Raw genomic sequence first — 13118 nt, 5'->3', positions numbered from 1 at the left:
ACTAGGATAAACTCTGGAAATTATTGAAATTATATACATAATAAATAATTTTTAAACATAATTATATACAAAAATCCCCAAAAGTTTCTCAGAATGTGTACCCATTGCTGCCTACCTGCTGAGCTATCAAAGTCCTTGAAAGGAAATATGGCCAATAAAATAACCTACATTTTCTACAGGATGTACTAAGCTCCCTATACACTAGCACAGTTTCTCAGAAAGACATTTAGCTTCTTCTTAAACTATTCAGTGTTGTAAAACCTAGGTCACCTTCTGCTTATGTTAATCACAAAACCCAGTCTAATAATTATTTGACTGAAATCATTACAGTGTTCAATATTGTAGATGACGCAATGACCTGGCACGTTATGTGTCCCTTTTGTTCAGTAATTCAGCAAGTACTCCACTCACTCAGGCTGAAAGATGACACAGCTCAGTCACTCAATCTGAAAATGAAAGTCTGACCCAACATCTTTTAGGTGGATGCTTTAGCCAGAAGCTTATAAAATTGATTATAGACAGAGAGCCAGAAGATTGTTCCCTTTTATGCAGCATTGTTGAAACACCTTCACTTTTCATGGGCCAGAGAACAAGACTATGCTTGTATATTCCAGGAGCTAAAATATGTTCTCTCTTATCTAGAAAAAGGACCCAGAGCAATAAATTTTATGTTGCTAAATAATAGAGAGGTAAGGATGTATCCCTGGCTTCAAGGATAAGTAGCACAAATTATTTTTTGTTCACATTACTTTTCAGACGGTTCCTTTTCTAACAGGAGTGTCTCAGTGGCCCAAAGAGGGTCAGAAAGCAAGCTAACAATTGTGTAGTGTCAGCAATCACAGCACTCAAGCTCACAGCCTACTCTTCTCTTACTAAATAGCATAAATATACCCTGAGAATGTCTATAACGCTCAAAATCATTTTAAAAAGGTTTGCATTAAATATTCAGTAAAGTCAATATTTTACATAAAGCTGGATATTCCATCTCCTAAGCTTTATATTCTCTCTCTGGCAAATGTAATAATTCTTCACAAAGACTTCATAGGAGGGTTTGGATGAGGGTAAATCAAAGCATTCCTTTGAGATGCTGAATATGCAACTCCCAATCAACTGCAGGAGAAGCAGGACCTTCCACTGGCTCTGCCACAACCATAGCTGAGTGCTCTGACCGTTTAAATACACTTAATCTTTTTCTAGCTTATGTTTGAGGACTGGGTGATCCAAATGCCTCAGTCTCAGTAGACACATCCATATCTCTGAGTTTGTTTATAGCCCTCCTTGAAAAAGGCAGAACTGACACTTCCTACTTCTATTTTCATATTTTCCTTTGGAGAGATTGTTGTCTACATAGAATATTTCAAAATTCTACACTTAACAATCCATTTTTAGATCAAAATGTATTTTAGATATCCACAGTTTCATAGGCCTTGTTCATTCAAGAAACACAGAATTCTTAAGTGTTGTTTCAGGATCCTAATAGCTAAATTCTGTCAGCTAGACTCCCCCAATCTCTTAACTGTATTTTTTTTTCCCTTTGGCTACAGCAGAAGGAAAATAATTTGATAATATTTTTCAGTGTTCCAATAATGCTTTTATTTAATTTCCCTAATGGTTTTGCAAAAAAAAAAAAAAATTGTTTTCACCAGACATCAAAATCAATTTGATTTTTCCCACACACATCCCCTACAGAACAAAGTGTTAATTATCAGGAGAATTAAACTGCAGGACATTAATGTGTGAAATGACTACTGAACACTTTTGTGTTAATCAATTCAGAATAAATCATTAATCCCTTTACATCCCTAAACACTAATTTAACAACAAGGAAATAGCCAAAACCATGGTGGTCTAGGGACCACTGACTTGCACTGATATACCTGGCTTTGTGTCAATGAAGTCTAGATCCTAGAGAGAAATCACAGGATATTTGCATACTATGGGAACAGAAAGACTTTCGAAAGATATGAGTTATTCTTCACTTCACACTGCCCCTGGCTATGCCTGAATATATGTTTTAACTAATGTAGTTTCTTTACAGCCCATCTTCCATTAATGTATTCTGGTTGAACCAGTCCACAACTAGGATAGCAAGCAGTGATTATCCTGTGATTAACTGAGCTCAGAATATCACAGTCAGCATATACTCCATATAAACTTATTCTCAGCATTTTATCCTGTTTAATGATTTTCCTTGACCAGAAAATTGTACGTCACAAAAGCTTGAACAAATAAAAAATCAGAAGAATTTAGTATCTTAAATAGATTAAAAAAAAAAAAAAATTAGAAGGCTGCCTTTGCTTCTACCTGATGTTGTAGAATTTATTATTGAATTCATTTTCACAATTAATAGTCCCTTGTAAATAATTTAATTATTTTTCTACAATGAGATGATAAAAAAATTTTATTTAGCCAGTAGTGTGCCCAGGTGGCCAAGAAGGTCAATGGCATCCTGGCTTATAACAGAAATAATATTGCCAGTAGGACCAGGGAGGCGTTTGTACTTGGCCCTGGTGGGACCAAACCTTGAATCTTTGTTCATTTCTGGGCCGCTCAGTTCAGGAGGGAGATTGAGGTGCTGGAGTGTGTTCAGAGAAGGGCAATGAAGCTGGTGAAGGGTCTGGAGTGCATGGCCTAGGAGAAGTGGCTGAGGGAGATGGGGTTGTTGAGCCTGGACAGGAGGATGCTCAGAGGAGACATCTCCCTCATTATCCTTCTCCACAACTCCCTGAAAGGAGGTTGTAGCCAGGTGGGGTTCAGCCTCTTCTTCTAGGCAATCAGCAATAGGACAAGAAGACATAGTCCTAAGGTGCACTAGGGGAGGTTTAGGTTGGATATTAGCAAGAATTTCTTTCCAGATAGTGGAATGGGCTTCCCAGGGAGGTGGTCAAGTCACTATCCCTGAAGGTGTTTATGGAAAGTCTGTTTACAGAGAGACTGGATGAGTTACTGTCCCTGGAGGTGTTTATGGAAAGCATGGTCCAGTTGACATGGTGGTGTTAGGTCATAGGTTGGACTTGATGATCTTAGAGGTCTTTTCCAACCTAATTGATTTTGTAACATTTACAAAATTACTCCATGTTAAATAATAACATTTCCTTAATCTGGACAAAAATTGAGATCAATTTTGCCTCATTACATTACAAGATAGTAGAACTTTAAAAACCCCCAAGGCTGTCCTGCCACTGAATATCTTCTATAATTGCCAGATTTTTATTATCTTGCCCTTTACTTTTTTACGTTTAGCTTTCCAGTTAACAAAAAAAAAAAAATTAACAGTGGTGTCAGCTTCCTCAGTGCCAAATCTACCTTTTTGTAATATATTTTTAAAGAACAAAAATATATAACATCAGCATTGACCTGTCACCCTTTTGATGTCATGCAGCATCCATAAACAAATTCTAAGACAGGTAAGAATTGTTTCTTGCAGCTGTATAAATTTATGGGGTTTAATGTTCATTTTATTAAGTCACAATCACTAAATGTCTAGAAATGCTTGAGGGGCTATTTTTTGCTTGTGTGTTTTGGTGGGTGTTTTTCCCAGAGGTATGTCTCAGGATACATAAGAGAACAAGAATGGGCTGCAGGCAGCCTCGACCTTGAAGAGTTACAGCTGTGCTGAACCAGGTGTTTCTACTAAAGACCAGAGACCAGCCCACCCTCTGGCAAGTAACTCATAAGGGAGAGGAGAGGACCCCAGATGAAGACTGCTAAGAAAGCAAGCAGGACTGAAGTAGCTTTAGGTGGTGGCAGCTTCCTTTGTACCTCTGGACGGAGAGCTGGTTTTTTGTTTACCATCAAGGATAGACATTTGCTTTTAAAAGATATAATTCTAGTCACCCACTTATGACACAGAAACCCAAAAACTCTCTATTCAGTCAATTCTTTTTTCAGAGAGAGTGAAGAATTTCATTTATGTTCGCCAGATTTCAGCTAAATAGTTTTTGTCTCATCCATTAAAAAATGCAAAACCTAACAAAAAATTGACGCGTTTGTGAACCTGAGAAATAGTGTAGGGTAACTCAAGCCAGTAAAACAAAACAGGAGCTATTTTGTAAGCCAGTGCTATCCCATTAAGAGAGCTGAGTGGTATACTGTATACAGGGAGAAAGAACTGAAGCAGAAAATACAGAATTCTTATAAATTCTCCAAGCCTTTGAAAGATTAACAGAATGAAGGCAAAAGTTTAAACTTTGCCTTTTCTCCCTGTCCTGGTTTCAGAGAAGGGGATGGAGTTTAGAGCTCTGTCTTCTCTATGATTTTATGATTCTATGATTTATGGACATTTTACAGACATTTCACAGGGATGGCCCATAGACTAAGGAAATTATATCTCTGCATTTATCGAAGGCTGAGAAGTGGCGTGGTGGTTATTGAGGATTTATTGGATAGTGCATGATAGTGCATGCACCTAAGCATGATGAAAATGGCATAGAATCAGTGGTGGAGAATATGCTGGTTTTGGCAAAGGTAGAGTTGATTTTCATCATAGTAGCTAGTATGAGTCTGTGTTTTGGATTTGGGCTGGAAATGGTGTTGATAACACAGGGATGTTTCCATTATTGCTGAGCAGCGTTTACACAGAGCCAAGGGCTGATCTTTTCATCCTGCTGGACCAGCGAGCAGGGTGGGGATGCACAAGAAGTTGGGAGAGAGGACAGATGGGACAAGTGACCCCAGCTGAACAAAGGGATAATATATACCCTGTGACATCATGATCAGCAACAGATGAGGGGAAGGTGTGCCTGGAGGCTGTTGCTCAAACACTGAATGGGTATAAGTTTTTTGGTGGTGTACAGTGGTTTTCGTTACTTGTCTTTCTTGGGTTTTATTTCTTTCTCTTGGCTATTTTCCTTTTCATACAATTTACCATAATTATTGTTATTATTATTAATTTTGTTTGAATTATTAAACTGTTCTTCACTCAACCAACATTTTTTCTCATTTTTACACCCTGCAGATCCCTTCCCCTCCCTCATCCTGCTGGACCATAGAGTGACCAAGTCAGTGCATGGTGCTTACTTGCTGGCTGGGGTTAAACCATGACAGTAGACTACTTTTAAAGTAACAAAAATAGTAGAGAGTGGGGAAATATTGATAAAAATGTGGGTTTAAATAGAACTTCAGTTTTATCATTATAAGGATAATGGATATGGCATTTTCTCAAACACTCATTTGATTTTCGAAAGCCTATAAATCCCATTCAATGCTTACTTATGCCTTTACATACCTCAAAAATCTCTAAAACCAGAATACTGGGCTATCTTGCAATTTTTTTTCCATAATAAGCTTAAAGCTCATTGTGATGATACAAACGAAGAACTGCTCACGTAAGTATGACATGAGGCAACTGTATTCTAACAGATTAACATGTTTCAATGGAGAATGCCCCTGTGTACGTAAATGACATTGCTAAAACTTGGTGAGAAAAAACCCACATTTTGTTGCCAACATTTATATTCAAAGCTAGCTTTTGAATCTCTGTTTCTGGAATTTTTTCATTCGCAAACGTTCTACCTTGTGCAGAGATTCAGCAAGAAAGATATACATGCTTGAAAGCAGAAGAAGGTAATTATTTACTAATACACACAGAAAATAGCTAAGGTGAGCAAGCAAGATGTTAGGCTGAGCGTTAATGTGTTCACCATCTCTGTAACATATCCAATGAGTTTTTGCTGGCCAAGCAGTTGTCAATCAGGAATTACTCTTTGAAAGAGGATAATCCTTAGTGTTGCTGAGTTTCCATCTTCTGATTTTCTGTTTTTCCTTTCAAATTTTTGATTTTTCATGTTAGTCTTACCTCTTCAGCTGCTTAAGTATCCACACTTCAACAGTGTCACCACAGCTTGCAATTTTACATTTTCTTATCTTGCATGGCCCTAGTCTAGGTACTTTCTCACAACTTAGCAGTTCTCCCAGATGTCTGAGCAAAAGTTATAATGCTGTGCTATATCAAAACTAGGTCATGATTCACAAACAGCTGAATCTCTAAGAGGAGGATTGCAATTTCACTTTCATCAGAATAAATAATAATAAACTCAATAAAATCCAAATAATCTGGGAGTAGGAAAGGATCTCTAGGGAGATCCACTCATATGATGATTCAAAAGCTCAGAAAATTCTTCATTCCTAACTTCAAGCTCTGAAGTAAACTGGACTTACATTTATCTGAAAGAAACCCATATGGCAATAACTTAGGGTGGAAATCTAAGACATTTTCAGATGTACACGAAAATTGAAAGATCCCACAAAGGCATCTCACTATTGACAAAAAAACAGACCAAAAAGCCCCACACCAAAACAAGGAAGAACAACACAAAAAAACACCAACACAAACTCCAAAATGTCTCACTGTGTTTTCTCTAAGCATGCCTGAAATGACTGTCTAGAGTTTATTTATGTCATGTATTTGAGAAATGAGAAAGAATAAGATAAAATATATAAAAACACCAAATTAATGAAGGCTGAAGTTTTACAATATAACTTTTGATGTCCTTCTCTACAACGTCTGTTCCTTTTCTCATGTAATGGAATAAGAGCCACTGAACAAAATGAAATATAAGAAATAACATAGATGAAAAAGAAAATGCTTTTTTCACAGAGGATTAAATTAATTTCATGCAACTTGAACAGTTGTAAAAGTTGATTTTTCCAAAAGGGGCCTTGATGGAATTTCCATTGTTCAGTCAACAGCAGACAACACAAAATTGTAATGCTGAGTTGTTTTTGCAGGACAAAAAAAAAAATATACTGTAAGGTGAATTAGGGTAAAAGGTGATGGATAGACTGAAGAGTTTAGACAAAGACTCTGAATGATATGAAGCGTTCTGACTTGGATGAAAAAAATAAAAAAGAAAGTCATGCATCTAATCTAAAAGGAAGTATTTCAAGAGGAGTTTTCTATGGCTATGCAAATGGCTTCAGAACCATATGCATTTTTCAACTAAAACAAAGAACTGCAAACAGCCACAAACAGTAGACTATAAATTACTCACCACTACTAGACTAGTTATGTGGACTACTCACATTTCCATGGCTCATGTCCTAACTGGGTCATGAGTTGGCTTTCCTTATTGTTTACTGCTTGTCACCATTCCAAGTTTCCCTTTTCCCATGAGGGCCTGAAAGTTTTGGAACAGGCTTTAAATATCTGTGTTAGGGCATATTTAGAATTATATTTTAAAACAGTCCAAACACACTTGTTCTGCCAATAAGGGTAAGACACATGTTCTCTTAGATCAGATAAGGTTGCTTCAGTTCGCACTTTATTCCATAGCACCCTTCATCCACAGCATTTTCATTCATATTATTTGACTTGCAGAATATAGGCTGGAGACACTCAACATGGTCTTTTTCAAATTTCCTCATGGTCTCTGTTAAGGAAATTAGATATATCTGAGAAATTATCCCAACATTATTAAAAAATCTAATAAATTAAATATAATTAAACTAAACCGTGAGAAGATATTATTCCATTAGGAACAGGGGTGTCTCAAACTGTGAAACAGAAGATCCTATTTAGCACCTTGATTAGACAATGTGATAATTTTTAATACTTCTATGTTGTATTGCTGAAAAGAACTGAATATTTTCTATTGAATATTGAAAAAGAGTGATTTTCTAGAGGGTATTAATAATCATAGTGTACCAGTACGTTCCATTTGAGAAGCCAAACAGTGCTAACTTTCAAAAGCATAGAAAATGCTGCCAAAAGAGATAAACCATTTTTAAATCAGAAAGGTGATTTTTTTTTTCTCTTTATCTTATTAAACAGCAATGTACATTTCTACAATATTTATGCTTGCTTCTGTACTACTCATGGAGCCTGGGGAAACAATACTATAGATATGTGTATTTCTCTTGAGAAAACAGAGTGGAATAAGAGAAAAAGATCAAGTCCTAGCTTGCAGCTAGATGAATGAAAATGAAAATTTAGACAGAAAAAACAGTGTTGACATAATGACTCTAGGTAAATGTATTCATGGATTATCCATTAGCCACATGAGAAAAGTGTGGCATTCAAATATAATAGGAAAATTGAAAAAGTACTGTATATAACAGTTTAATGACTCTAACCATCAGTAGATTTTTGGGGTGGGGAGGGACGGACGGAGCTGTTAACTCCCACCTCCCATCAATGGTTACTTCACTGACTCCTTCGTTGTAAACCAGCATTTTTATTCTGAATAGAATTCTGTGTGATATTAGTGGCTGGACCAGTAGCTCCTTCCCCATAAATTTGAGTCAAGCTAGAGTCTCAGAAGAGTCTAAAAAGGCCTGAGAATGCCACCAAGAGAAGAGCAAACTGGCAGCTTCAGAAGTAAGAGATGGGGTGTCAAGAAAACTGACAACTACCATGCTTAGATATTTGACTAAACCTGTCCTGAATGTGATTAAAGAGAAAGTACAAAACTTGCTGGGCAAGTGTTAAGCTAAGTGCGAGAAGATTGCCCTGCCCCCTAAGTCCTGCCCCCTAAAAACAGCTACTTTCATCTGCGCAACCTTTCCAACTTAGCGCTGATGTCAGATTATACCATTTTTACATATTCTGTAAGTCTTAGTCACATTGTACCTTAGTTTTGGCACCTCCATGGATGTCACTTTCCCCAACTCTCTCGTAGTTTCCTCAGCTTCATTCTTGAGCCCAGATGCCTTTTCACTTCAGGGATTTTAAGAGAAATTATTGCAGTTAGAACAGTGCAACTGCTGCCAAGCATACTACATGTTTCAGTGGACTTTTCCATTATTTCAGTGTTCAAATGGTGGATTGGAATGTGACTGGAATATGTGGGGTGGAAGGCAAGAGTAGTGGGGTTTTGTTGTGGTTTAGAACAAGAAAACCTACTTGGAGTGTATCATCTGACTGTCTGTTGGTCTGGGTTTGTTCTTGTCATGGCACAGTATTTGACACAATCAATAGGATTCATTTTGTGTGTGGTGCTCTAGGAGCAGACCAAATGTGTTCCGCACAGCAGTGGACATTCAGTCTACAGAAGCAGATGAGAGGTTGATGTGAAGATTATAGTGTGGATATTACAAATCAAGGGGATACGAAAAAGCAACCTTTCAGCCCACAGAGTCACTCCTATTATGTAGGACATAAGCAGTCTTTGGCAGAGCATAAGTCCATAATACACTCAAAATATTTTTGATCTCCTGCGAGGTTGAGTACATTTACATTGCCGAGGGGAATGAACTCGAACATAGGACTTCTGATTGTTCACAAACTTTAGCTGCTAATTTATGTCCTAGTTTTGTTAAATACAAGTAGGCCCACAGAGACAGCTCTGCTGTGTAGGGAACCAGCCTTAGACAGTGTCACTGTGAGTCAACTGCTGCCAAATGGCCTCAGGGCAAGGACTCAATCCCTGGTCTTCTTTTATTTAGCAGAATAGAAATAGTTATAGAGATCTTGGGTAAGAAGTGAGCTACAGGGTTAGTCCATGAAAGACTGCTACTCCCTTGTGCTGTCAAGTCTATTTATAGGCCTTTGTACAGAAAAAATTCAGGATTTTTTTCTCACTTTAATATTATTTATGAAGATATGTTTAAAGACCTGGGAGGGACAAACAACAGCAAGAAATGCTTCCCATTGCCACTCTTAAAAACAGCATCAACAAAGTTTCTTGCAGTTTTTTTCCTGTCTACAGAACGCATTCTATTTTCTGAGAAAGAAAGGTGCAACCCACATTTAAACCTTCCAGTTTCATCCTCAAGTCCTATATATTTGGTTTTTAGTAATTTCTTCTGCAAGGAGCAGCTTAGAAAAATCAGTCCTTTGGAAAGCACACACACCCTCAACTCTGAATTACAAATAAACTTTTTATTATGTACCCAACCTCTTTTGATTGCTTTTGTATCTAGAAGTTCATTTTACTGCTTGCACAGAAAAGTTTTCTCTCTGACCTCTTCTAACAAGCCAGCACTCCTTTAAAGCCCATTTGACAGTGTCTGTTTCATGTTTGGAGAAAGAAGGGAGATGAGATCAAGAAAACTTAGCTATAGGCAAGTGCTAGCAAATGCACATAGTCCTTATTGGGTAGGGACATGTGCTGTGACTGGATAAATATGAAATGAGATTTTAGCTGCAGAGCAACCAGCTTTTAGAGCACAGCTGGAGACAGACAGAAAATGCCTTGTGTTACCAAACAAGAATTATGCAGGTGATAGGGCTGTAAATGCATTGATCCTATCTGAATGTCTTTGGCTATGGGAATGCTCATGAGACAAGCTCTGACTTCCTGCCCTTTTGATGCTGAGCATGCTTCATAGGAAGTTCTCAAACACCCTTTTTTTTTTTAAGAGATATTCTAGCACTACATGTGACTTGTTTAAAAGGGTGGTGATTAGCTGCTGATGCAGGTGCACCCCACTGTTAATGTGGATACCTCAGGGCTAAATGTATTTCACCTCATGGAAAATCTGCATGGGAAGCCATGATTGCAGTCTTCAAAGTAGGGCTATTCTAATTTTACTACTCAAGTAGGAAATTGGGTTGATGGAAAAAACTGTATATCACAAGTCACTGAAAGTAAAAGAATTGCCTTTTCTACATCTTTAGCCTCACTGGGCATTAGTTCCTTTAGCATGGGTCTACTAAGTATGGGAGAAAGGAGAGAAAGAACCATCTTCTTTTGCATTCATCATACTAGTGATCTTTAACATCAGTAGTATTTAAATGTATTTTAGACAAAAGTAGCATTAGATATCATATTTAGACGTGCTGCAAATACAACTTCCCACCCTTAAAATTTTAGAAGCATTAAAATATATACTTGACAATCAGAATATAATTTTCCTTTATGGGAAATCAATAAACAGACACATGCAAATTAAGACTATACATTCATATTTGATAACATAGATTTTCCTGGCATTTCTGTACTCTACAATGCTCATTACCAGTAAAATTTGTTATTTTTACATGTCATGGAAGGGAAATTAAAATAGAAATCCTACAATCAGGTAATCAGAAAGAAAAATGGAACAATATGTAAAGGAAAATATGCAGTAACTGATTTTTTTTTTTTAATAAGCTGGTGAGATATATATATATATATATATATATGCATATGTGTAGTATAAACAGTTTTGGAGTTTAAGAAATTAAGTTATTTTGTATCCCAGTCATAAATGTACACTTGACTGAAGGTCTGAGGATCAATAGTTCTCCATAGGATAATTTTTTTGCAATTTCAGCCATTCCTGCCAATATAGGAAGTGTTCTGGTTTATTTTGGAAGTTAGATTTTTCTTTTAGAAAGCTAAGGAGTCCCACTTAGGCAAATTCTTAGCAGGTTGGTGATACAGATGGAGTCTATTTGATTTTTCTTGTACAAAATAATAGAACACTTCTGGTACATAAATGTTTTAACCATCTAGAGGCAGTATTTTAATATTGTTTTAAGATTATGTTAGGTAACAAATCAGCTTTAATTATAAAAAACAGCGGAAAGGATGGCATAAAAATAGCAGAAAACCCAATCCATAGCCAAAGAATACACTGTATTCTGCCAGAGACAACAAAGAAGAAGGTACTACCTTCAAACAAAATATAAGGACATCTGCCCACAAAAACAACATGAACATGGAGAAACAATGAAACAACATACTTGGGGAAAAAAACAAACAAAAAAAGGAAAAAGAAACAAAGACCAAAAGAAAAAGAAAAAGGAAAAGAAAAGAAAAGAAAAGAAAAGAAAAGAAAAGAAAAGAAAAGAAAAGAAAAGAAAAGAGAAAAGAGAAAAGAAAAGAAAAAAAAGAAAAAAAAGGAGCACTAACATTAGCTTTGCTGACTTACTTTTGTACCACAAAGATGCTAATGTATAATAATTGAATAATGTCCTGGACTCCTCAGGGTGCAAAATGCTGATGCGCAGACACCAGAAAAAGGTGTAAAAAAATGAAAGATAAACATGATAGAGATCACAAGAGAATAAGCCATGTGATTAAAGGAGCTATTAGGGTTTACTAAAACTGCTTTTCTATATGCACTAGACATTTTTCTTTTATCATATTGAAGAAAAGAAGAAATAAGGTCTTAAATCAATAATTCATATGTCACAGGCTGGAGCAGGACCACGTTTCTCAATGAAGCAGGCAACACCCCTTCAGTCAGAGGAAGTCTTTTAAAATACGTAGCTAGAACAATGGTAGAATTACCACCACACACGTATTAAATGATTTCTATATCTCCTGTCCTTATGGGTGTGTATTTACTGGCTGTGGTGCAATACCACTATAACTGCTCCTTTTTATGAAGGAGTAACAGTCAAGAATGAGACTCTGGCATTACTATAATTAACAGTTAAAACATCACAATAACAGCTGGGAGATTCATTTTGGTGTCGTCAGTAAATTTTCAGCATAATACAGAACTGTTGTGGAATTACAGGACTGAATTTGTAATTATTCTGAAATAATTCTTGAAAAGTTGATGGAGACCTATTACACTATCTTTACATTGCATTCCCTATGGGCATCAGTGCACCACAATTTTAGGCAAAGAAAATAGTATTTAAGTAGAAATTTCTGCCAATCCTTCGAGAAACATTCTACAAAATGAAAAGACTACAGTTGTGTCCCACTTTCAATATAGCCAGAATATGCAATGATTTAGCGCACAGGTAGTACATAGCCTCTTATACTAGCTTTTTCAAGCAGTAAAATGTCCTCCCCAGAGAGTAATCCTCCTTTACTTCTCTGCAGTGCTGCTTTTATAGTTTTATTATTACTCTACCTTTTCTTCAGATGTAGTAACTGGTATTTAAATAAGTAATATAGGGAAAAGAAAAATGCTTGTAGATAAATTGGAATACTGGTGCTATATTTGCTTTCTTTAATGGACTGCTCCTTTTAACAGTGTTTCTACCTCATTTTCCAGAGTCTGGAATGATCAGGCTCTCAAGTTTAGTGCATTGAAACAGGTAAAATAATTCTCCACTCTCTGCATATGTTCATATATACATACAGAGATATGCGTGTCTGTGTGTATATGTATATGCATATGCATATGTGTATGTATTCCCAACTCATCTGATCATTTCTGCTCATGACGAGATGACTAGTTCTATGTTTCCCAACTAGATAATAAGGACCAGGAGAGGCAGATATACAGAGACT

This window comes from Corvus brachyrhynchos, unplaced genomic scaffold, assembly GCF_000691975.1.
Source record: "Corvus brachyrhynchos isolate BGI_N302 unplaced genomic scaffold, ASM69197v1 scaffold12, whole genome shotgun sequence".
Taxonomy (NCBI): domain Eukaryota; kingdom Metazoa; phylum Chordata; class Aves; order Passeriformes; family Corvidae; genus Corvus; species Corvus brachyrhynchos.
Note: the sequence above shows the minus strand (reverse complement) of the source record.